The sequence below is a fragment of the Dendrobates tinctorius genome, unplaced genomic scaffold, assembly GCF_039654945.1.
Source record: "Dendrobates tinctorius isolate UK_male_01 unplaced genomic scaffold, ASM3965494v1 ptg000446l, whole genome shotgun sequence".
NCBI classification, from domain to species: Eukaryota; Metazoa; Chordata; class Amphibia; order Anura; family Dendrobatidae; genus Dendrobates; species Dendrobates tinctorius.
This window is the reverse complement of record NW_027362108.1, coordinates 1,080,094-1,088,214: the sequence shown is the minus strand read 5'-3', so window position 1 is coordinate 1,088,214 and position 8,121 is coordinate 1,080,094.

Here is an 8,121-nt window from a genome sequence, read left to right as displayed (position 1 = left end):
CAAGGATAATGCATACTTAGATGTCACACTACAAGGATAATGCAAACTGTGATGTCAAACTACAAGGATAATGCATACTGTGATGTCACACTACAAGGATAATGCATACTGTGATGTCACACTACAAGAATAATGCGAACTGTGATGTCACACTACAAGGATAATGCATACTGTGAGTCATACTACAAGGATATGCATAATGTGATGTCACAGTACAAGGATAATGCATACTGTGATGTTACACTACAAGGATATGCATACTGTGATGTCACAGTACAAGGATAATGTATACTGTGATGTCACACTACAAGGATAATGCAAACTGTGATGTCACACTACAAGGAAAATGCATACTGAGATGTCACACTACAAGGATAATGCAAACTGTGATGTCACACTACAAGGATAATGCATACTGTGATGTCACACTACAAGGATAATGCAAACTGTGATGTCACACTACAAGGATAATGCGTATTGCAATGTCATGCTACAAGGATAATGCATACTGTGATATCACACTACAAGGATAATGCATACTGATATGTCACACTACAAGGATAAAGCATACTGTAATGTCACACTACAAGGATAATGAATAGTGTGATGTCACACTACAAGGATATTGCATACTGTCAGTCATACTACAAGGATATGCATAATGTGATGTCACAGTACAAGGATAATGCATACTGTGATGTTACACTACAAGGATATGCATACTGTGATGTCACAGTACAAGGATAATGTATACTGTGATGTCACACTACAAGGATAATGCAAACTGTGATGTCACACTACAAGGAAAATGCATACTGAGATGTCACACTACAAGGATAATGCAAACTGATGTCACACTACAAGGATAATGCGTATTGCAATGTCATGCTACAAGGATAATGCATACTGTGATATCACACTACAAGGATAAAGCAAACTGCGATGTCACACTACAAGGATAATGCATAGTGTGATGTCACACTACAAAGATAATGCATACTGATATGTCACACTACAAGGATAAAGCATACTGTAATGTCACACTACAAGGATAATGCATAGTGTGATGTCACACTACAAGGATATTGCACACTGAGATGTCACACTACAAGGATATTGCACACTGAGATGTCACACTACAAGGATAATGGATACTGTGATATCACACTACAAGGATAATGTACACTGAGATGTCACACTACAAGGATAATAGGATAATGCAAAATGTGATGTCACACTACAAGGATAATGCAAACTGTGATGTCACACTACAAGGATAATGCATACTTAGATGTCACACTACAAGGATAATGCAAACTGTGATGTCAAACTACAAGGATAATGCATATTGTGATGTCACACTACAAGGATAATGCGTACTATGATGTCACACTACAAGGATAATGCAAACTGTGATGTCACACTACAAGGATAGTGCATACTGTGATGTCGCACTACAAGGATAATGCAAACTGTGATGTCACACTACAAGGATAGTGCATACTGTGATGTCACACTAGAAGGATAATACAAACTGTGATGTCACACTACAAGGATAATGCATACTGTGATGTCACACTACAAGGATAATGCAAACTATGACTTCACACTACAAGGATAATGCATACTTTGATGTCACACTACAAGGATAATGCATACTTTGATGCCACACTACAAGGATAATGCATACTGTGATGTCACACTACATGTATAATGCATACTGTGATGTCACACTACATGTATAATGCATACTGTGATGTCACACTACAAGGATAATGCATACTGTGATGCCACACTACAAGGATAATGTAAACTGAGATGTCACACTACAAGGATAATGCAAACTGTGAAGTCACACTACAAGGATAATGCATAGTGTAATGTCACACTACAAGGAAAATGCATAGTGTAATTTCACACTACATGGATAGAGCATACTGACATGTCATACTGCAAGGATAATGTATACTGTGATGTCACACCACAAGGATAATGCATACTGTGATGTCACTCTACAAGGATAATGCATACTGAGATGTCACACTGCAACGATAATGCATACTGTGATGTCACACTAGAAGAATAATGCAAACTGTGATGTCACACTACAAGGATAATGCATACTGTGATGTCATACTACAAGGATATGTATAATGTGATGTCACAGTACAAGGATAATGCATACTGTGATGTTACACTACAAGGATATGCATACTGTGATATCACAGTACAAGGAAAAAGCATACTGAGATGTCACACTACAAGGATAATGCAAACTGTGATGGCACACTACAAGGATAATGCATACTGTGATGTCACACTACAAGGATATGCATAATGTGATGTCACAGTACAAGGATAATGCATACTGTGATGTCACACTACAATGATCTGCATACTGTGATGTCAGAGTACAAGGAAAATGCAAACTGTGATGTCACACTACAAGGATAATGCAAACTGTGATGTCACACTACAAGGATAATGCAAACTGTGATGTCACACTACAAGGATAATGCGTATTGCAATGTCATGCTACAAGGATAATGCATACTGTGATATCACACTACAAGGATAATGCAAACTGCGATGTCACACTACAAGGATAATGCATAGTGTGATGTCACACTACAAAGATAATGCATACTGATATGTCACACTACAAGGATAATGCATACTGTAATGTCACACTACAAGGATAATGCATAGTGTGATGTCACACTACAAGGATATTGCACACTGAGATGTCACACTACAAGGATAATGGATACTGTGATATCACACTACAAGGATAATGTACACTGAGATGTCACACTACAAGAAAAAAGCAGAGTGTAATTTCACACTACAAGGATACTGCATACTGACATGTCATACTGCAATGATAATGTATACCGTGATGTCACACTACAAGGATAATGCATACTGATATGTCATACTACAGGGATAATGCATACTGTGATGTCAGACTGCAAGGATAATGCATACTGTAATTTCACACTATAAGAATAATACATACTGTAATGTCACACTACAAGGATAATGCAAACTTTGATGTCATACTACAAGAATAATGCATACTGTGACGTCACACAACAAGGATAATGCATATAGTGTAATGTCACACTACAAAGATAATGCATACTGTGATGACACACTACAAGGATAATGCATAGTGTATTGTCACACTACAAGGATAATGCATACTGTGATGTCACACTACTAGGATAATGCATAGTGTAATTTCACACTACAAGGATAGTGCATACTGACATGTCATACTGCAAGGATAATGCAAACTGTGATGTCACACTACAAGGATAATGCGTATTGTAATGTCATGCTACAAGGATAATGCATACTGTGATGTCACACTACAAGGATAATGCATACTGTGATGTCATACTACAAGGATATGCATAATGTGATGTCACAGTACAAGGATAAAGCATACTGTGATGTCACACTACAAGGATATGCATACTGTGATGTCACAGTACAAGGATAATGTATACTGTGATGTCACAGTACAAGGATAATGCAAACTGTGATGTCACACTACAAGGAAAATGCATACAGAGATGTCACACTACAAGGATAATGCAAACTGTGATGTCACACTACAAGGATAATGCATACTTAGATGTCACACTACAAGGATAATGCAAACTGTGATGTCAAACTACAAGGATAATGCATACTGTGATGTCACACTACAAGGATAATGCGTACTGTGATGTCACACTACAAGGATAATGCATGCTGTGATGTCACACTACAAGGATAATGCAAACTGTGATGTCACACTACAAGGATAGTGCATACTGTGATGTCGCACTACAAGGATAATGCAAACTGTGATGTCACACTACAAGGATAGTGCATACTGTGATGTCGCACTACAAGGATAATGCAAACTGTGATGTCACACTACAAGGATAATGCATACTGTGATATCACACTACAAGGATAATGCAAACTGCAATGTTACACTACAAGGATAATGCATAGTGTGATGTCACACTACAAAGATAATGCATACTGATATGTCACACTACAAGGATAATGCATAGTGTGATGTCACACTACAAGGAAAATGCATACTGAGATGTCACACTACAAGGATAATGCACAGTGTGATGTCACACTACAAGGATATTGCACACTGAGATGTCACACTACAAGGATAATGGATACTGTGATATCACACTACAAGGATAATGTACACTGAGATGTCACACTACAAGGATAATAGGATAATGCAAACTGTGATGTCACACTACAAGGATAATGCATACTGAGATGTCACACTACAAGAAAAATGCATTGTGTAATGTCACACTACAAGGATAATGCATAGTGTAATGTCACACTACAAGGAAAATGCATAGTATAATTTCACACTACAAGGATTCTGCATACTGACATGTCATACTGCAATGATAATGTATACCGTGATGTCACACTACAAGGATAATGCATACTGAGATGTCATACTACAGGGATAATGCATACTGTGATGTCAGACTGCAAGGATAATGCATACTGTAATGTCACACTACAAGGATAATACATACTGTAATGTCACACTACAAGGATAATGCATACTGTGAATTCACACTACAAGGATAATGTATACTGAGATGTCAAACTACAAGGATAATGCAAACTTTGATGTCACACTACAAGGATAATGCATACTGTGATGCCACACTACAAGGATAATGCATACTGTGATGTCACACTACAAGGATAATGTATACTGTGATGTCACACCACAAGGATAATGCATACTGTGATGTCACTCTACAAGGATAATGCATACTGAGATGTCACACTGCAAGGATAATGCATACTGAGATGTCACACTGCAAGGATAATGCAAACTGTGATGTCACACTACAAGGATAATGCATACTGTGATGTCATACTACAAGGATATGCATAATGTGATGTCACAGTACAAGGATAATGCATACTGTGATGTTACACTACAAGGATATGCATACTGTGATGTCACAGTGAAAGGATAATGTATACTGTGATGTCACACTACAAGGATAATGCAAACTGTGATGTCACACTACAAGGATAATGCAAACTGTGATGTCACACTACAAGGATAATGCATACTTAGATGTCACACTACAAGGATAATGCAAACTGTGATGTCAAACTACAAGGATAATGCATACTGTGATGTCACACTACAAGGATAATGCATACTGTGATGTCACACTACAAGAATAATGCGAACTGTGATGTCACACTACAAGGATAATGCATACTGTGAGTCATACTACAAGGATATGCATAATGTGATGTCACAGTACAAGGATAATGCATACTGTGATGTTACACTACAAGGATATGCATACTGTGATGTCACAGTACAAGGATAATGTATACTGTGATGTCACACTACAAGGATAATGCAAACTGTGATGTCACACTACAAGGAAAATGCATACTGAGATGTCACACTACAAGGATAATGCAAACTGTGATGTCACACTACAAGGATAATGCATACTGTGATGTCACACTACAAGGATAATGCAAACTGTGATGTCACACTACAAGGATAATGCGTATTGCAATGTCATGCTACAAGGATAATGCATACTGTGATATCACACTACAAGGATAATGCATACTGATATGTCACACTACAAGGATAAAGCATACTGTAATGTCACACTACAAGGATAATGAATAGTGTGATGTCACACTACAAGGATATTGCATACTGTCAGTCATACTACAAGGATATGCATAATGTGATGTCACAGTACAAGGATAATGCATACTGTGATGTTACACTACAAGGATATGCATACTGTGATGTCACAGTACAAGGATAATGTATACTGTGATGTCACACTACAAGGATAATGCAAACTGTGATGTCAAACTACAAGGAAAATGCATACTGAGATGTCACACTACAAGGATAATGCAAACTGTGATGTCACACTACAAGGATAATGCGTATTGCAATGTCATGCTACAAGGATAATGCATACTGTGATATCACACTACAAGGATAAAGCAAACTGCGATGTCACACTACAAGGATAATGCATAGTGTGATGTCACACTACAAAGATAATGCATACTGATATGTCACACTACAAGGATAAAGCATACTGTAATGTCACACTACAAGGATAATGCATAGTGTGATGTCACACTACAAGGATATTGCACACTGAGATGTCACACTACAAGGATATTGCACACTGAGATGTCACACTACAAGGATAATGGATACTGTGATATCACACTACAAGGATAATGTACACTGAGATGTCACACTACAAGGATAATAGGATAATGCAAACTGTGATGTCACACTACAAGGATAATGCAAACTGTGATGTCACACTACAAGGATAATGCATACTTAGATGTCACACTACAAGGATAATGCAAACTGTGATGTCAAACTACAAGGATAATGCATATTGTGATGTCACACTACAAGGATAATGCGTACTATGATGTCACACTACAAGGATAATGCAAACTGTGATGTCACACTACAAGGATAGTGCATACTGTGATGTCGCACTACAAGGATAATGCAAACTGTGATGTCACACTACAAGGATAGTGCATACTGTGATGTCACACTAGAAGTATAATACAAACTGTGATGTCACACTACAAGGATAATGCATACTGTGATGTCACACTACAAGGATAATGCAAACTATGATGTCACACTACAAGGATAATGCATACTTTGATGTCACACTACAAGGATAATGCATACTTTGATGCCACACTACAAGGATAATGCATACTGTGATGTCACACTACATGTATAATGCATACTGTGATGTCACACTACATGTATAATGCATACTGTGATGTCACACTACAAGGATAATGCATACTGTGATGCCACACTACAAGGATAATGTAAACTGAGATGTCACACTACAAGGATAATGCAAACTGTGAAGTCACACTACAAGGATAATGCATAGTGTAATGTCACACTACAAGGAAAATGCATAGTGTAATTTCACACTACATGGATAGAGCATACTGACATGTCATACTGCAAGGATAATGTATACTGTGATGTCACACCACAAGGATAATGCATACTGTGATGTCACTCTACAAGGATAATGCATACTGAGATGTCACACTGCAACGATAATGCATACTGTGATGTCACACTAGAAGAATAATGCAAACTGTGATGTCACACTACAAGGATAATGCATACTGTGATGTCATACTACAAGGATATGTATAATGTGATGTCACAGTACAAGGATAATGCATACTGTGATGTTACACTACAAGGATATGCATACTGTGATATCACCGTACAAGGAAAAAGCATACTGAGATGTCACACTACAAGGATAATGCAAACTGTGATGGCACACTACAAGGATAATGCATACTGTGATGTCACACTACAAGGATATGCATAATGTGATGTCACAGTACAAGGATAATGCATACTGTGATGTCACACTACAAGGATCTGCATACTGTGATGTCAGAGTACAAGGAAAATGCAAACTGTGATGTCACACTACAAGGATAATGCAAACTGTGATGTCACACTACAAGGATAATGCAAACTGTGATGTCACACTACAAGGATAATGCGTATTGCAATGTCATGCTACAAGGATAATGCATACTGTGATATCACACTACAAGGATAATGCAAACTGCGATGTCACACTACAAGGATAATGCATAGTGTGATGTCACACTACAAAGATAATGCATACTGATATGTCACACTACAAGGATAATGCATACTGTAATGTCACACTACAAGGATAATGCATAGTGTGATGTCACACTACAAGGATATTGCACACTGAGATGTCACACTACAAGGATAATGGATACTGTGATATCACACTACAAGGATAATGTACACTGAGATGTCACACTACAAGAAAAAAGCAGAGTGTAATTTCACACTACAAGGATACTGCATACTGACATGTCATACTGCAATGATAATGTATACCGTGATGTCACACTACAAGGATAATGCATACTGATATGTCATACTACAGGGATAATGCATACTGTGATGTCAGACTGCAAGGATAATGCATACTGTAATTTCACACT